Source organism: Mesoplodon densirostris, chromosome 1 (assembly GCF_025265405.1).
Source record: "Mesoplodon densirostris isolate mMesDen1 chromosome 1, mMesDen1 primary haplotype, whole genome shotgun sequence".
NCBI lineage: Eukaryota > Metazoa > Chordata > Mammalia > Artiodactyla > Ziphiidae > Mesoplodon > Mesoplodon densirostris.
The window spans coordinates 148489370-148509414 of record NC_082661.1 but is presented as its reverse complement, the minus strand read 5'-3'; the positions used below and the strand labels follow the sequence as shown (position 1 = coordinate 148509414).

Sequence of the window (20045 nt, the reverse complement as noted above, 5' to 3'; positions counted from 1 at the left end):
TCTTAGAGGAAAACATAGGCAGAACACTCTATGACATAAATCACAGCAAGATCCTTTTGGACCCACCTCCTAGAGAAATGGAAATAAAAACAAAAATAAACAAATGGGACCTAATGAAACTTCAAAGCTTTTGCACAGCAAAGGAAACCATAAACAAGACCAAAAGACAACCCTCAGAATGGGAGAAAATATTTACAAATGAAGCAACTGACAAAGGATTAATCTCCAAAATTTACAAGCAGCTCATGCAGCTCAATAACAAAAAACAAACAACCCAATCCAAAAATGGGCAGAAGACCTAAATAGACATTTCTCCAAAGATATACAGATTGCCAACAAACATATGAAAGAATGCTCAACATCATTAATCATTAGAGAAATGCAAATCAAAACCACAATGAGATATCATCTCACACCAGTCAGAATGGCCATCATCAAAAAATCTAGAAATAATAAATGCTGGAGAGGGTGTGGAGAAAAGGGAACACTCTTGCACTGCTGGTGGGAATGTGAATTGGTACAGCCACTATGGAGAACAGTATGGAGGTTCCTTAAAAAACTACAAATAGAACTACCATATGACCCAGCAATCCCACTACTGGGCATATACCCTGAGAAAACCATAATTCAGAAAGAGACATGTACCACAATGTTCATCGCAGCTCTATTTACAATAGCCAGGTGATGGAAACAACCTAAGTGTCCATCATCGGATGAATGGGTAAAGAAGATGTGGCACATATATACAATGGAATATTACTCAGCCATAAAAAGAAACGAAATTGAGTTATTTGTAGTGAGGTGGATGGACCTAGAGTCTGTCATACAGAGTGAAGTAAGTCAGAAAGAGAAAGACAAATACCATATGCTAACACATATATACGGAATCTAGGGGAAAAAAATGTCATGAAGATCCTAGGGGTAAGACAGGAATAAAGACACAGACCTACTAGAGAATGGACTTGAGGATATGGGGAGGGGGAAGGGTAAGCTGAGACAAAGTGAGAGAGTGGCAAGGACATATATACACTACCAAACGTAAAATAGGTAGCTAGTGGGAAGCAGCCGCATAGCACAGGGAGATCAACTCGGTGCTTTGTGACCACCTGGAGGGGTGGGATAGGTAGGGTTGGAGGGAGGGAGATGCAAGAGGGAAGAGATATGGGAACAGATGTATATGTATAACTGATTCACTTTGTTATAAAGCAGAAACTAACACACCATTGTAAAGCAATTATACTGCAATAAAGATGTAAAAAAAAGAAAAAAGAAAAGAATTCGCCTGCCAATGCAGGGGACACGGGTTCAAGCTCTGGTCCGGGAAGATCCGACATGCTGCGGAGCAACTAAGCCCGTGCGCCACAACTACTGAGCCTGCGCTCTAGAGCCTGTGAGCCATAATTACTGAAGCCCACGTGCCTGGAGCCCGTGCTCTGTAACAAGAGAAGCCACCACAATGGGAAGCCTGCTACCGCAATGAAGAGTAGCCCGTCTCTGTAACTAGAGAAAGCCCACGCGTAGCAACGGAGACCCAACGCAGCCAAAAATAAATAAATAAAACAAATAAATTTTTTTAAAAAAGAAGCCAATTCTTAAAAAAAAAAAAAAGAAACTACATGTTTATAGTTGACCCTCTTGTCAGGGATTATTATCAGGCAGGCAGAGATTTCTAAATTCAGGGGTTGTTTTTTGTGGGGGAGGGAAGAGTGCTACTTTCTGAACTTGCTTTAGGAAATAAAACCTTTATTTTATAAACAAAGTAATTCTCACTTAGTGGTACTTAAAATACTTCTGAGATTTTCTCCAAACATGAGGCTGTCTCCAATGATATTTTGTGATTATTCATTATGAATCATAAAATGATAATGATGGTATATTATACACACAACGCTTGGCAGATTTCAGACAGCTGTTGAATGTTTTCTATAAAACAGTTAATGCATGCATACAAACGTATGAGAAATAAAGTGATATATATGATTTGGAAAGAAAATAACAGTCTCTTGCATGCATATGGTAGTATCTAAAAAGTTATACGTGTTAACTTTTTTTAGATCTTTATTAAATGTATAACACAGTCAAGACATCTATGGAAAGACTTAGAAGAAAGATGAACAAAGAAAAATAATCCATTTTGAAGAGTGATTCCATGGTATTTTTCTTATTTGTTGGGCTACACAAATTGGACTGATGTCATTATACAAGTTAACAGTTCATGAATTTCATTTTCAAATCAAACCAGATTTATTTTTAATCACAGTTTCTTTTATTTTTGTCTATTTTATGTATTGATAATCTAAAAGCTAGAACTAATTGTCTATGACTTCGCAATACTCTGTAGCCTGAGACCCAAAAATACAGTAAACATATGTATTTAGAATTTACTGTGAAAAGAACTTTGAAAAACTACCTTTCAAGAACAGATTGAGACAGGCTGGGTCCTGGGACCCTTTGGTGCAGTGCTGGCACCTGGACAAATGTCTCCTCCAGCAACAAAATACAAAGAAACTATAAGGGACTAAAAATAGCCACATGCATGTGCAATTGGGGCAAATTATGGACCACGGGATAGAAAAAGACCACAAACCCAACTGCCACTTCTGAAGAGCTGGGAGCAAAAACAGGGTGTTGAGAGCAAAAGCAGGGTACTGCTCATGATCCCTGCACAGAGCACCACCAAAGGGGTGGGCAGACCACCTAAGCCTCCCCCTCTGGTCACCCACTGATCTGCCCCTATCCCCACTTCAGGGAGCGAGCAAGGGAACCTGTTACAGGAGCCCCAGTAAAGAGTTGCCTGCATTTCTTGTCTGGCCTCTTATCAATTTCTATTGATTAAGGAAGGCCAAGAACCCTGGTTGGTAACAAGATTACAGTTCTACCCTAATGTCTAAAAATTCACTTCCAATTCCATGAAGACTGTACTACATCACTTTCCCACTTACTCTCCATTGTTAATTACTGTAAAAGAATATTCCAATGCATTACCATTCCTAAAAATTCACTGATCTTCAGGATACTGTAGGATCTCACCTATCTTCCAGATCAGATTGCCAGCAGCTGGATGCCAAGATTCTGAAGCCCCAGGTTGGAGTTCTGCCCAAGACCCCCTCTACTTTCCATCATCTTAACTGATCACAACAAACCCCATTCACTTGCCCCCATGTGGTAGGCCATGGAGACAGCACACGTTCCATTGCTTGAGTCAAGGCAGAGTCGGGAAAACCTAGATACTTCCAGCTACCTAACCCTTCAAGCTTAAACCACCCCCAAATAATCAAGTCACCTCAATTCTAAATGCTATTATGATTAAAAGAAAATGGTGAGAAAATTAATTCATAAACACTCATCCTAATATCCATACTGATATTGACTGGGTCTACAGACAAGAAAAGCAATTATTCACAATGATGACCCTGAGATAACAAAATAAAAGTCATTTTGTAGAAAAAGTACAGACTTGGATTTAACTTAAGGTATCTGTGCCACTTTGAGCAAGTTATTTAACCTTTATGGGCTTCAGTTTCCTTATCTGAATTCCTCCTGCTTTGGAATTGTCTTTGAGTATATATTAATCAGTAATGGATGTAAAGCACCTGACACCGAATCACATAAAGCCCACTATGTTGTGTTTACTAAGACTGGTAAGTGTATAATTCACTTCTGAAAGATGGCCATCACAAAGTGCTTTAAAATGCCTTTTGCTTAAAGCGTTATCCTGCAAATAACTAGAGCGTCCTATTCTCCAACCTTGTGGATACAGCACTGCCCACTTAGACCTGGAAGTGAGGGTAACTGGATTCTTCGTAACAACCAAGACAACTGGAAAAGAACATAGTCTGAAGAGATCAACACACATGGGAATCAATATAACAACGTCTAGGGAAAGAATTCCTAATGTTTCTTTGGCTCATAGACAAAAAAGCAAGTCAATTGCTCCAGGCAAGTTGACTTTTACTGTTGAATCGTTTGTATCCTGTTAAATGAATTGCATGCTGGTGGAACAGACAGGTCCCTGAATTCTCTCTCCCATGCTTCCTCCACTTTTCTACTCTGTGTGCCCTCCACAACACAGCTACATAAAATCTCTCCTAGTATCCCTGGTTACCAGTATTATATATAACAAAGCCACACAGACTAAACCTGACATGGAAAAATCAGCCTTGCCTAAAACTAAATATAAGCGCAATTTAATTAACTTGCATTCCAGAGTCATAGCTGCCAACTTACCAAGACTAGAAGACTGGGTACACAGTACCCAAGGGCTCAGAGGGAGAGGGAAAAAATACTAAATTTTTCTCCAAAATCTTCACAGGATTCACATGTTCCTTCGTACCTGTAAACAGGAATAATGTCCCCTGTATACAAGAGATGTGATCCAATCAGGGGGGCAAAAGGAGCCAACGCAGGAAGAGAAGATAGGTTAAGAGAGGCCGGAATTTCAGGAGAGACATACAGGAACTAGAAATGAATGGCAAGTAATCTGGCAACAAGGTCAGCCCTGAGTCAAGTAGGGAAAGGTTTACTTTACCCCTGAAAGGAGGAAAGACATTGCTGCAGATAATGGGAAGTCAAAAACCATGTGCCTGTCACTATAAACTCTCAATACTGCAATTTGAGCTGTGATGTAGTCTCATCTAAAAATACTCTACTGATCAACCTTCTGTGCTTAAGTTAACCCTGGGAAACTATAACATGAGGGTCACCCAGTGGTGCATGGGTCAGGGGACTGAGCTCAGCATGGGGGTGATGCCCCTGGGTAAAGGTCCATTTTCTTCCATTTGCCAAAAGGATAAGTAACATGCAGTTTCCAAGCAGGAGCACAAGATGGCAGCCATACTCAGCACACAGACCCTGTGCAGTGCCACAGGAGAGAACTCAGCTTGAGACACTCACCACCTGACAGGTTGTGGAAATTCACAGGGAATTCCAGCTGGGAGGCTTCTCTTTTCTAAAGGGCATCCTTTGCTTGCGTCTGTAACTGGGTAAATTTGAAATCATGAAATCGCACTTCTGCCAATTATTACTACAGAGAAATAAAAAGTCTTTCCCAATTGATGCCTACTCATATCTTTGGCACATTTTTCTATTGGTTTTCTTCCTTGTTGATTTATTGAAACTCCATTTGTTTCAATTATTTTTCTCCAGGCCATCATTTATTTGTCTTTTAAGTTAATAGTCTCTGCAGCTATAGAAAATTTTACATATACGTGAGGTCAACTGTATCAGTCTTTATGGTTTATGTCTTTATAAACCATATCTATATGTGTCGTAGAAAAGAAACTATAGGAGGGCAGAGATTTTGTCTGTTTTGTTTCCTGCTACAGCCATAGGATATATGATGGACATAGAGCATGGGCTAAATAAATTTTGCATTCAACCCAGAACCTTTCTAGAGCAGATGGGAAATATCATGGACAAAATTAAGACACATATTCTGGCCAAGACACACCAAAAATAGGCCACAGAGATAGGTAAATCAAGTCAGGTTTCCTAATAGTCAAAACTGATTCTGCCATGGCCATAGGGGAAAGGCTACAGATTGACTGACTGACTGATTTTTGTTAAAGTAAGAAAGCTTCTTATATTGCTGAAATGACCAAAATATGAAATACACAGCCTGATCTGTATTTAATGGAATAGAATAAAAGAACTCTTGAGATGCTTTCCAGCTTTAAGTTTCAGCAAAATGCCAAAGGGAAGAAATTTCAAGCCAGTCCCTTTCTTTCTTTTTTTTTTTCTTTTTTTTTTTTTTTGCGGTACGCGGGCCTCTCACTGTTGTGGACTCTCCCGTTGCAGAGCACAGGCTCCGGACGTGCAGGCTCAGCGGCCATGGCTCACGGTCCCAGCCGCTCGGCGGCATGTGGGATCTTCCCAGACCGGGGCAAGAACCCGTATCCCCTGCATCGGCAGGCGGACTCTCAACCACTGCGCCACCAGGGAAGCCCCTAGTCCCTTTCTTAACACCGACCACCAGAGGGAGACCACATCATGAAGCAAAGCACAGAGCCCATGCTGTAACTGTGACTAGGGTCCAGATGTGTGACAGTATTTGAAAACAATTGTATTTTATGCATTTTTCACTAATTATGTTAAAATAAAATCACATTAAAAAATCATTTTGCACTTCAAATACAGACACGCAAATATGAATTCTCATAGACAAATGCATTATGGAACACTCATGGTACTTGGTGCATTTATTTCAGAATTGACATTTTCCATTCTCATAGCAACCAATAATTTCAGAAATCCAGTTGTTAGTTTTATTTCAAGTGGCTTTATATACATTTTTAGAATTGTTATTTGTACCTAATGTGATTTTTGTGGAATGGAAATGATTTTTCAGCAAGTGATCTTATTACAAGATAATCTCATTACAAATGCCTATTGGAAAGTCTCACCATGGTGCCCACATTGAAATGAAACTCTCCCCCGCTGTAGAAAAGGTCTTCTGAAATGTTAGCATCATAAGCTCCAAACTTCTCTGCTCTAAGAGGTTTGAAGAAAACTGCTAGTTTTTCTCTGAAACTATCCTCCTAAGAAAACTTTGTGACAACCCTTCCAGGGCCGTTTACAAGTAGACAGAAAAAGAGGCCAAATACTTTGTGAAATTTGGCTTGATTCGAAGGGCTCCTGGGAGAGCTCCCGGCCTAAAATATTTCCCAGATGAAATTCCTCAGTTTGGATATTACTCATTTAATTTAAGCCAAAAGTCCTCAATTAAAAGGCAGTTCCTGGGGATTCCTCATTTACTCAACCAACCAAGAATTCTGGAGGCTGTCTGTAGACAGTGCTGGACATGGCAGTAATCAAAATCATAAGGCCTTACAGAGACGAAAAGAGACAAGTCATTACCAGTGATTAATACCTCTGGAGACAGCACTTTATGTATATATTTATCTTTTTTATTTATCTTTTTTAAAAGTATTGAAAAATTAGTATAAAAAATTATGAAAAGGTAGAATCTAAAGAGTGGGACCCCAGCAAAGACACACCTGGGTAAAAAAGGCCCCAGAGGACAGAGGGTCAACATAGGAGCAGCAGGGGCCACAGAAGGGGTGACAGTGAATTCCATGGGAATCAGAGAGGAGCGATGTCCTCTCTTGCTAAAAATTCCAGCCAGGATCGGATATCCACGACTTTAAGCTAATACTTATCAACTGCTTTCTATTTATCAGGCAATGTCTTAAAGGCTTTACCTTCATTTATACCTAAGAACACAGCCATGAGGTGATACCTCATGTATCAGAGGATGAGACCAAGGTTTGGAAAAGTTGATAACCTTCCCACATAACTTGGCTAATAAGTAGCAGAGCTACTTAATAAAACCTGAGCAGTGAGATTCCAGAGCCCATGCATTTAATATAAAACACTCAAGGGTACTGTGTTAGTTTCCTATTGCTGTTGTAAAAAATTGTCCCAGACTGGGTGGCTTAAAACAGAAGTTTAGGGGCTTCCCTGGTGGCGCAGTGGTTGAGAGTCCGCCTGCCGATGCAGGGAACACGGGTTCGTGCCCCGGTCTGGGAAGATCCCACATGACGCGGAGCGGCTGGGCCCGTGAGCCATGGCCGCTGAGCCTGCGCGTCCGGAGCCTGTGCTCCGCAGCGGAAGAGGCCACAGCAGTGAGAGGCCCGTGCACTGCAAAAAAAAACCAAAAAAACAAAAACAAACAAAAAAAACAGAAGTTTATTCTCTCACAAGTTTGCAGGTCAGAAGTCTGACATGGTTCTCTCTGGGCTAGAATCAAGATGCTCACAAGTGTGTGTTCCTTATGGAGGCTCTGGGGGAGAATCTGTTTCCTTGCCTTTTCCAGCTTTTAGCGGCTGGGCCTCCCCTTCCTTGGCTCATGGCCCCCCTCCTTCATGTTGAAAGCAATCAACGTAGCATCTCTCTAATCCTGCATGGGCATCACATCTCTTTCTCTGACTCTCCTCTTCTGCTTCCCTCTTCCACTGTTAAGGACTCTTGTGATTACATTGGGCCATTCAGATAATCCAGGAGAATCTCCCTATTTTCAGATCAGATGAGTAGCAGCCCTATTTCCATCTTCAACTGTAATTCCCCAATGCCACGCAAATTAATATATTCACAGGTTCCAGGGATTAGGACAGGGACATCTTTGGGGGGCCATTATTCTGGCAACCACAGATGCCTGGATATTTTACAAATTTTTTCTGTGCCTCTTACATACAGCCACCTGCAAATGACTGGCTCAGGAAAGTGTGCCCTCTCTCCCAACAGACGATTGCCCTCCTCTTCCCATTTGCTGTGTCAGAGATGCCATGATCTGGCATCTCTCTCTAGTCATTATTCTTGGTTCCAGGTTGATTCAGTCAATTCTATTGCAGGAGGAGCCCAGGGTGGCAGGGATCTTGGGCCATGTAAGATCACTAGGGGAAAATTGCTGTTCGATTCAACTCCTGTAATAAGTGTTCAAAAGACTCAGGAATGATACTCTAAAAGGTAAATGAATCTGATATTGGGCCTTGTTGCAACCAAGAACCATCTGTGCTTTTGCAGATATCAACAACATGTGCTCCTGACTTTCCCAAGAGGCAAGAGCTGAGCGAAGAAACCGAAGAGGACAGAGCCCTGATGAGAAGCCCGGCCTTGACTTCCTTCTCTTTCTCATTCATCATTAGTAACCAAATCCCTTTTAAAAACTCAAAAGAGCTACATGTGTGAGGGCAAAGAAGCTATGGGACTTCACACTATTCTGTAGCAGGCATAGAAAAGGCAGCCAAGAGGTAGCTGCAGAAAGCTGAGCAGACAGACTAGTCCCCCAGCCAGGACCACCTACATAATTTGCAAGGCTCAGTGGAAAATGAAGATGTGGAGCGCCTTGCAGGGAAAAAAAAGTGCTTTAAAAATACTAATATACAGTCCCTCCCATCAGGAAGCTTGCACAAGCCTCTTAGATAGCCTCATCCACCAGAGGGCAGACAGCAGAAGCAAGAAGAATTACAATCCTGAAGCCTGTGGAACAAAAACCACATTCACAGAAAGAAAGACAAGAAGAAAAGGCAGAGGGCTATGTACCAGATGAAGGAACAAGATAAAACCTCAGAAGAACAATTAAATGAAGTGGAGATAGGAAACCTTCCAGAAAAAGAATTCAGAATAATGATAGTGAAGATGATCCAGGACCTCGGAAAAAGAATGGAGGCAAAGATCAAGAAGATGCAAGAGGGCTTCCCTGGTGGCGCAGTGGTTGAGAGTCTGCCTGCCGATGCAGGGGACACAGGTTCGTGCCCTGGTCCGGGAAGATCCCGACGTGCCGCGGAGCGGCTGGGCCCATGAGCCATGGCCACTGGGCCTGCGTGTCCGGAGCCTGTGCTCCGCAACGGGAGAGGCCACAGCAGTGAGAGGCCTGCGTACCGCAAAAAACAAACAAACAAAGAAGATGCAAGAAATGTTTAACAAAGACCTAGAAGAATTAAAGCACAAACAAATAGAAATGAACAACACAATAACTGAAATGAAAACTACACTAGAAGGAATCAAGAGCAGAATAACTGAGGCAGAAGAATGGATAAGTGACCTGGAAGACAGAACGGTGGAAATCACTGCTGCAGAGCAGAATAAAGAAAAAAGAATGAAAAGAAATGAAGACAGCCTAAGAGACCTCTGGGACAACATTAAATGGAACAACATTCGCATTATAGGGGTTCCAGAAGGAGAAGAGACAGAGAGAGGACCCGAGAAAATACTTGAAGAGATTATAGTTGAAAACTTCCCTAACATGGGAAAGGAAATAGCCACCCAAGTCCAGGAAGCACAGAGAGTCCCATACAGGATAAACCCAAGGAGAAACACGTCGAGACACATAGTAATCAAATTGGCAAAAATTAAAGACAGAGAAAAATTATTGAAAGCAGCAAGGGAAAAATGACAAATAACATACAGAGGAACTCCCATAAGGTGAACAGCTGACTTCTCAGCAGAAACTCTACAAGCCAGAGGGAGTGGCATGATATACTTCAAAGTGATGAAAGGGAAGGACCTACAACCAGGATTACTCTACCCGGAAAGGATCTCATTCAGATTCGATGGAGAAATCAAAAGCTTTACAGACAAGCAAAAGCTAAGAGAATTCAGCACCACCAAACCAGGTCTACAACAAATGCAAAAGGAACTTCTCTAAGAGGGAAACACAGAGAAGAAAAGGACCTACAAAAACAAACCCAAAACAATTAAGAAAATGATCATAGGATATCAATAGGATCACACATACAGATAATTACCTTAAATGTGAATGGATTAAATGCTCCAACCAAGAGACATAGACTTGATGAATGGATACAAAAACAAGACCCATATATATGCTGTCTACAAGAGACCCACTTCAGACATAGGGACACATACAGACTGAAAGTGAGGGGATGGAAAAAGATACTCCATGCAAATGGAAATCATAAGAAAGCTGGAGTAGCTATACTCATATCAGATAAAATAGACTTTAAAATAAAGAATGTTACAAGAGACAAGGAAGGACACTACATAATGATCAAGGGATCAATCCAAGAAGAAGATATAACAATTAAAAATATATATGCACCCAACATAGGAGCACCTCAATACATAAGGCAACTGCTAACAGCTATAAAAGAGGAAATTGACAGTAACACAATAATAGTGGAGGACTTTAACACCTCACTTACACTAATGGACGGATCATCCAAAATGAAAATAAATAAGGAAACAAAAGCTTTAAATGACACAATAGACAATACAGGTTTAATTGATATTTATAGGACATTCCATCCAAAAATAGCAGATTACACTTTCTTCTCAAGTGTGCATGGAACATTTTCCAGAATAGATTACATCTTGGGTCACAAATCAAGCCTCAGTAAACTTAAGAAAACTGAAATCACATCAAGCATCTTTTCTGACCACAACACTTTGAGATTAGAAATCAATTACAGGGCCTCCCTGGTGGCGCAGTGGTTGGGAGTCCGCCTGCCGATGCAGGGGATACGGGTTCGTGCCCCGGTCTGGGAGGATCCCATATGCCGCGGAGCGGCTGGGCCCGTGAGCCATGGCCGCTGGGCCTGCGCATCCGGAGCCTGTGCTCCGCAACGGGAGAGGCCACAACAGTGAGAGGCCCGCATACCGCAAAAAGAAAAAAAAAAAAAAAAAAGAAATCAATTACAGAGAAAAAAATGTAAAAAACAGAAACACATGGAGGCTAAACAATACGTTACTAAATAACAAAGAGATCACTGAAGAAATCAAAGAGGAAATCAAAAAATACCTAGAGATAAATGACAATGAAAACACAATGATCCAAAACCTATGGGATGCAGCTAAAGCCGTTCTAAGAGGGAAGTTTATAGCTATACAAGCCTACTTCGAGAAACAAGAAAAATCTCAAATAAACAATCTAACAAAAGAAGAAAAAACAAAACCCAAAGTTAGCAGAAAGAAAGAAATCATAAAGATCAGAGCAGAAATAAATGAAATAGAAACAAAGAAAACAATAGCAAAGATCAATAAAGCTAAAAGCTGGTTCATTGAGAAGATAAACAATGATACTATACATAGAAAAGACATACAGATGGTGAAGAAGCACATGAAAAGCTGCTCAACATCACTAGTTATTAGAGAAATGCAAATCAAAACTACAATGAGGTATCACCTCACACCAGTTAGAATGGGCATCATCAGAAAATCTACAAACATCAAATGCTGGAGAGGGTGTGCAGAAAAGGGAACCCTCTTGCACTGTTGGTGGGAAAGTAAACTGATACAGCCACTATGGAGAACAGTATGGAGGTTCCTTAAAAAACTAAAAATAGAACTACCATATAATCCAGCAATCCCACTACTGGGCATATACCCTGAGAAAACCATAATTCAAAAAGACACATGCACCTCGATGTTCAGCACTATTTACAGTAGCCAGGTCATGGAAGCAACCTAAATGCCCATCGATAGACAAATGGATAAAGAAGATGTGGTAAATATATACAATGGAATATTACTCAGCCATAAATAGGAATGAAATTGGGTCATTTGTTGATACGTGGATGGATCTAGAGACTGTCATACAGAGTGAAGTAAGTCAGAAAGAGATAAACAAATATCGTATATTAATGCATATATGTGGAACCTAGGAAAATGGTACAGATGAACTGGTTTGCAGGGCAGAAACTGAGACACAGATGTATAGAACAAACATATGGACACCAAGGGGGGAAGCCATGGGGGGTGGGGGGGTTGGTGGTGATGGGATAAATTGGGAGATTGGGATTGACATGTATACACTGATGTGTATAAAGCTGATGACTAATAAGGACCTGCTGTATAAAAAAATAAATAAAATTCAAGAATTCAAAAAAAAAAAAGAGAACTTCTGGGGTAATGGACACATGTACTGTCTTGACTGTGGTAATGATTTCTCACGTGTATGTATACCTATGTAAACTGTATTAAATTGTATGATTTAAACATGTATATATATACATATTTTAAAATATGATTTTTTTTTTTTTTTTTTTTTTTTTTTTTTTTTTTTTGCGGTACGCGGGCCTCTCACTGTTGTGGCCTTTCCCGTTGCGGAGCACAGGCTCCGGCTGTGCAGGCTTAGCAGCCATGGCTCACGGGCTCAGCTGCTCCGTGGCATGTGGGATCTTCCCGGACCGGGGCACGAACCCCTGTCCCCTGCATCACAGGCAGACTCTCAACCACTGCGCCACCCGGGAAGCCCCTAAAATATGATTTAAAACGTGTGTATTTATGGTTTGTCAACTTTGCCCCACTTAAAAAAAACCATAATGGAAAAGAATATGAAAAAGAATATGTATATATACATGTGTATAACTGAGTCACTTTGCTATACAGCAGAAATTAATACATTGTAAATCAACTATACTTCAATAAAAAAATACTAAAATATAAGCATATTTTCCCTTATTTTATCACTTATAAAACATAATAGTAGTCATAGTGATACATGAGGAACATAAACATAAACTGAATAAGAAATAATACTTTGTGTCATAATTTAAGAAAAACTACATTATTAATGTCATTTTTCTGGTTCACTATTCTGCAAATTCGTTTACTAATTCATCAAAATCAATTATACTTCAATAAAAAAATACTTTTAGCAACAGTATTTTCAATCTATATGATGGAAGATGGTGTCAGTAGCTTGACAGAAAGGCAAGATTGCAAACAATTTTTGTTAACTTTTAATGTTGACAAGGATCTTTTTTCTGATGCAACTTTTCTTGTTGCTTTAAGGCTATTTTATAGGCTGTGACAACACTGGGATATATTTATGATAAATTATTTCAAAATACAAATTTTAGTATATCTAGAGCTGATGATTGTCATGGAGAAATTAATGAAAAGGTTTAACTCTTCATATGAATTAGTTCTAAGTCTGAATTTAATTTTAAATATAAATTTATACAATGGCATTTTAATGTGTCTTCTGATATTTCCTATAAATCGTGGAGATCACACCAGAACTCAAATGTGGCTTCAAAATTTGTGTACAATTCAAAATGTCTGTTTATATATTCTATAGCTGTATCATCAATTTTAAGGAAAATTTTCATTTTATGTTATCTTCCTCATTAATAAGTGTTGCACCCAAAGATAGTGCACCTCTTTAATAAGTGGTGCACATAAAAATAGTGGGTTTTTTCCATTGACAATGGTTAACTGTAATTTCTATTTCCAAACCTGTGGATATTTGTTTTGCAATGTTTCCCAAGGATTCTAAAATCTTTGAAGAATTCTAATAACTCCTTGATAAATGCTTTATTGCAATATTCATGCATGTGCTTTTATTGTGTAATAATTTACTAACAAAGTCTGTTGCCCAAGCACTGTCTGTCTCATGGTTCAGGTGGAGAGTTAATATTTGTGCAGATGCCACAGGGACAGGCCCCAGGGACAAATGACCAAGCTGGCCTGCCACATGTCCCCATGTGGAGCCTCTCTTTTTCCCCAGGGCCAAGCCCACCACTGTCACCCTCAAAACCTGCTTCTGTTGTTGCTTCTGCTGTTGTGGCACCATCACGGCCATCAGTCTGGGCCCAGGTCCTGGCCTGGACACCTCGGGGCCCTGTGGATTCCCAGATAGTCCTCAGGAACATGCTTTGGGCCACCAGGCCAATCGCTCAGCATCCACACTGCCTGACCATCAAGCCATTTGGTAGGTACCCGAGTGTGCACACCCTACCCACTAACACATCCCCACCGCTCATGTGCACGCTCCATTGTCCCATCAAACCTCACTTACACAAGTATAAAGATAAAGCTGTTAATTTCAAGATGGTGACAGGAAAGCATTAAACCAAGCCTGGAAGCCTTCTAAGCACAGGGCCCTGGGCCACGGCACAGATCGCCAGCCCAGCAAATCAGCCCTGCCTCTGCCTTTCAAAGCAAACAGAAAGGCAGGGAGGGTGAGATGAGGATGAAAACCTGTGACACGTCCTTCTGAGAAGTTACAGGAGCAGGGGTTCCAGCATCCCACTAGGTCACTATATTCTTCCTCTGCCCACATCTCTTCTGCCATGCCCACCAAATTCCATCCTGTTGGAGTCACTGTCTAGACATGGGAACCACCACTGTGATATGGCAGGGACTGCTGGCTGTCCATCCTAATGTGCTCTCCATCTCTTTCATAGTAATGGAGTTTAAGGTGGACCCAAGATTGCCGAGCTAAGGACTACATTTCCCAGTCCCATATCACTAAGTTCTCCACAAAAGAATATAAGCAGAGTCTTCTTCTACTTTGCCTGCTTTAAAAGGGACTTGCTGCCATGTACTTCCTCTGTTTGCTCCCCCACAAGCTGGAGCACAGATACAGGGCTCAGCCAGCTTCAATCACTTAGACAAGGAACCTTGTCTAGGGATTGGTGAAGCAAAAAATGGCTGGAACCCACATCTTTGGATGACTTCATAGGGCAAGCCTGACTTGGCAAACTGGAAAATTCATCTTGGATCTATCGCTTAACAGAGAAATTAAATGTTATTTTCTTTAAGCCACTGTATTTCAGGATCTCTTCTATTACAGCAGGTTAATTATTCTGTAACTAATATGAATAGTTTGAATCTGGAGAGGTTTCATTCCCATTGTTCATCTGTCCATAAGGAAGATCTGAGAACAAAATGGTATGAAAGTTAGGACCCGAGGAAGAAGCTGGGTCCACCACACCCCACTGAGGACTGTGGATGTACCTTTGGACAGAGACATTGATTTACACATATCAACTATGAATCTAATAGGTGTTAGTAACAGCCTAGAGATGTACTCACAACACTGCTTCTATGAGAAAATATCTGTCATGTTTGAAATAACTAATTTGCAAATATATCTTTGAAATACAGCCCAGTCATTCACTGAAGGATGCCTGTAATTCTGCACCTACCTTACAGAATTGTAGTAAAGATTTGACATAATACATGCAAACCATTAGGCATAGTATCGACACGAAGCGAGCTTTTGATACATTTAATTTCTTTGTTATCACTGACACTATTAAAGTGACATCATAATATAGGCAGCCAAACAAAGAAGGAAGTACTTTAAGGACGTATAATGCCTCAGGGCCGTGGCATCAGTGGGCAACAACCCTCTCTCCTCTGACATTCCCCCACAGAGGTATGAGGGATAAATTAGTTAAAACATTATTCCTAACTCTCTTAGATTCCAAAAGTAGTTCTAGTAGGTTTTGCCAGAAATAAACTATATAAAATATTACCTCAAAAAATGTGTGAGCTGTTAAAACATTCCCCAAAATAGACCATTAGAAGTGATGGGTTAGAGAATCAACATAGAAGGAAATGTCTGTGCATCAGAAAGAAGAAACCAAATGCTTGCTTCGGCAGCACATATACTAAAATTGGAATGATACAGAGAAGATTAGCATGGCCCCTGCACAAGGCTGACATGCAAATTCGTGAAGTCTTCCATATTTTTTGGAGTATTACTCAGCCATAAAAAAGAATGAAATAATGCCATTTACAGCAACAGGGATGGACTTACAGATTATCATACTAAGTGAAGTAACTCAGAGAAAGGCAAATATCATGACATCACTTATATGTGGAATCCAAAAAAATGATACAAATGAACTTACATACAAAACAGAAATAGACCCACAGACATAGAAAACAAACATGACTACCAAAGGGGAAAGGGTGGGAGGGATAAATTAGGACTTTGGGGTTAACGTATACACACTACTATATATAAAATAGATAACCAACAAGGACCTACTGTATAGCACAGGGAACTATACTCAATATTTTATAATAACCTATAAGGGAAAAGAATCTGAAAAAGAAAAAAATATATATATATATATAAAATATATAACTGAACCACTTTGCTGTACACCTGAAACTAATGCAACTTTGTAAATCAGCTATATTTCAATTTAAAAAAATTAAATTTAAATTAAAAAAAAGAAAGACGAAACCAAGAAGTGAGTTCAAGAGAGAAACATGAAAGCCACCAAATCCACCCCCTCAACCCTACAAGAGCCAGGAAGTAGAATAAATAAGTTTACCTTCTGCAAGATTAACTTTACAATCAATAATACACAATGGATCAGGGCAAGCTGGCTTTTTAAAACTCAAGAAGAAAATGGGCTTCTACTTTGAAAAAACTTTTTTTAAATAAAAGGAAAACAATAAAACCTTGAAAGCTATAGGGAGTAGAAAGAGATAATGGAAAATCCTGAGCCTTAATTAGGTGTGGAGAAAAACTGGTAATACATGAAACTGCAAAGGTAGACTTTTAATTACTTATCTCTAGAACACTGTTTTCAGAGAGTGAACAATGAATAAGACAATAACAAAGACCAGAAAAAGGAGGCAAAATAGGTGAATACCTACAGAAAGACTTCTTAATCTGGACTGGGCAGTATTTCATTTGTTCAGCATTTTTAAGGAAGGAAATATTCCACATAGAGAAAAATTCAAATAGGTAAAGCATATCTCTTTAAGATTCCTAACATCTTTCATAATTTTATTAAAGCTCAGTGAAATAGAACCCTTGTTCTCCACCTTCTTAAATGGAGAGTGCTAATTTTTAACATTTCTTTGTTGCCCCAAGGTCTTTACAATGAACAGCAAAAATTTCTCAGTGCCAGAGTAAAGTTCCTCAGGGCGGGGGAGGGGGGGAGTATTTGTCCCTCTGCTAAGCTGCCTAAGAGTGCTGCCTGCTTTAGGCTCTTGCCCCTTGGAGTGTATCATCCTTCCCCATTATATACAGGCTCAGTGGTCACTATCTCTACTGGTGTAGAGATACCTGCACCAGTAGTTCTATCCACCTCCATTTCCAATTTGTTTGCCATTAATTATAGATCTGGGAAACAAACAAACAAAAGCCAGTTTTTAGATTTGTTTCCAAAGCAAAAATGAACATGCTACGAAAGAGGACCTTGGGAAATATTTTTAATGGCAGAGTGAACAGCTATGTCATTGTTCATCTTTTTTGTATTTTTACTTTTTAATCATTGGTTGTGTTCTGATTAATTTACGTGGCAACCTCTGGATAAGTAAGGTGCTACCATATATTCAAATAACTGAATTAAAATAGAGGCAGCACAGGAAAAGAGATAATATTGCTGCAGTGGAAAGAGCATGGAGCTCTACCATTAGAACTGGGTTCCAGTCCCAGCTCTGCCTCTAATCAGCAGCATGAACACTCATACCCACCATGGAGAGGTATTCTGAAGACTAAAAAAGATAAAGTGCCTGCCTCCATACCTGGCACATATAGAGCTCATATAGGCAAGCTAGATTGTTATTTTAAAAATCATTGAACATGTACAGAAATTTGGATGTGTGTCTAATATGCTCAAGAGGGATTATGAGAAAGCCAAAATTCAATCTGTAAGAAAAGAATCAACTTTAAATTATTTTAGGTAAAACAGAGTTAATTAAGTTTCTGGAATTTTAAAGCTGGAAGAGACTGGCAAACCTACAGTCCTGCCTCTCCATCGTAAAGATGAGGAAACTTGACTTGGCCAGGGTCATAGAGCTAATTAGAATGTAAAGGGCAGGACTGGAACCCAGGTTTTCTAATGTCTAATCCAAGGCTCTAAAGCAAATATGAATTAATCTAGAACAGAAGTTGGCAAACGTTTTCTATAAAGGGTCAGATAGTAAATTGTTTAGGCTTTGCAATGCATACAGTCTCTGCTGCAATTGTTTAACTATGCCATTGTAGGGCAAAAGCAGTCATAGATAATATACAAATGAAAGGGCATGGATGTGTTTCAATAAAACTTTATTTACAAAATAGGCTGCAGGCTGTATCTGGCTCATGGGCTGCAGTTTGCTGATCCTGACCTGGAACAAGTTGACAGACCCTTTAGATAAAGGAAAATGATGGGTATAATTTCAAATCAACAAATCTATAGTCAATACAGTAAAAAACTGGATGACAAAAAGAGAACTCAGAAGATTGATTTTATACATGTATGTGTGTGCATATGTATATATACACACACATGTTTCTATTGTGACTAATATTTCATTTTATTTTATTTTTTGGCTATGCCACACGGCATGCAGGATCTTAGTTCTCCGACTAGGGATCAAACCTGTGCCCCCAGCGGTGGAAGCTTGGAGTCTTAACCACTGGACCACCAGGGAAGTCCCCATGACTAATGTTTTAAGATGATGTCTGATAAGGATCAATTCTGGCCTTAAGATCATTATATTCTTTAGTAGTAATTGGGATAATGCAAGAAAGAAACTCTAAGAAAACAGGAGGACTCTCAAAGAATGGGAATTTTAAATGATCTTGGCTAAATAAGATCTGTGACGAGAACTAAAACAGTAAACATTAAATAATGTAATTTATTTCCGTTAGAATAACTAAAACACAAAACACTAGGAGAAAAAGCAAAGTACTCTAACCTGAGGAAATAAATAAATATTGCCATCAAAATCTACTGATTGCCACAAACTGAAAACACATCACCATCTCACCAAGGGAACATCCTTAGTATCAGAATCAAAGAGTATGATTGTGGAAAGAGGAATAATCTACCAGAAACAAGAACACACCTAAAGTGTATCTGGCCTTGTGTCAGGACCACCTGGTAATCTTGGTTCCATGATCACAATTTTCATAATATTCTTTAGACACGTAGAGAGAGATCTCATGGAAGAAGGTGGCCAAACACCTTTTCTTCTGCATTAAGGGCTAATGCAAAAAGTGCTGCAATATAAGGCAGGGACAAATTTCCTGTTCCTAAGAAGTATGACAGATTGGAATAGGTTTGCAAAGGAATATTGTTCAAGCTTCCTCTAGGGAGCCTTTGAGAGTAGTCTGAACTCCACATTCGTTTGGCTTAAGGTATCCTCCCTGAAGAGAAAGGAAAGAAGTAGAAGACTTTTCAACATCTGAATTTTAAGGGAGTTATTCAAATTGTCACTTGACATACTCAATTGAACTAAATGTAGTACCGTATTTTCCCTAATGATTATGTGGCTCCCTACTAGTAAACTGGTTGTTTAAAAAGCACATCTCAGGCTTCCCTGGTGGCACAGTGGTTGAGAGTCCGCCTGCCGATGCTGGGGACGTGCGTTCGTGCCCCAGTCCGGGAAGATCCCACATGCCGCGGAGCGGCTGGGCCCGTGGGCCATCGCCGCTGAGCCTGCGCGTCCGGAGTCTGTGCTCTGCAACGGGAGGGGCCACAACAGTGAGAGGCCCGCGTACCGCAAAAAAAAAAAAAAAAAAAAAAAAAAAAAAAAAAAGCACCTCTCCCCTTGGAGGCACCAAAGGGTAACCCAATGATATACAGTGAGAATGAGGTTCATTACATCGTGCCAACTTGCTCCCAACATCTGTTCAGTTTACACAATGACTCATTCACAGTACTCAGTGCTTAGTGCAAACAACTGTGATCCTCCAATATTTGATTTGTCCTTGGGCTTTCGCACACCTAGACTTTGGTTTCACTGCATGATTTTGGAAGAAGAAAGGCATAAAACGAAGCTATACCAATAAACAAGAGATTGACTTTTGTAACTATGAAAGTTTTAGGTATCCAACTCCTGCA

At 40.0% G+C, this 20045-nt stretch overlaps 1 protein-coding gene and 1 non-coding gene across 2 annotated transcripts in view; one reads left to right on the top strand and one right to left on the bottom strand.

Moving 5' to 3' along the window:
* CORIN (corin, serine peptidase) overlaps positions 1 to 20045 on the bottom strand; it is a 224215-nt gene that overhangs the window by 107253 nt on the left and 96917 nt on the right. The gene's annotated exons all lie outside the window — the stretch shown is intronic.
* On the top strand, positions 15837 to 15943 carry LOC132501288 (U6 spliceosomal RNA). The gene has a single exon (XR_009534215.1). It is a non-coding gene; the product is annotated as a U6 spliceosomal RNA (small nuclear RNA).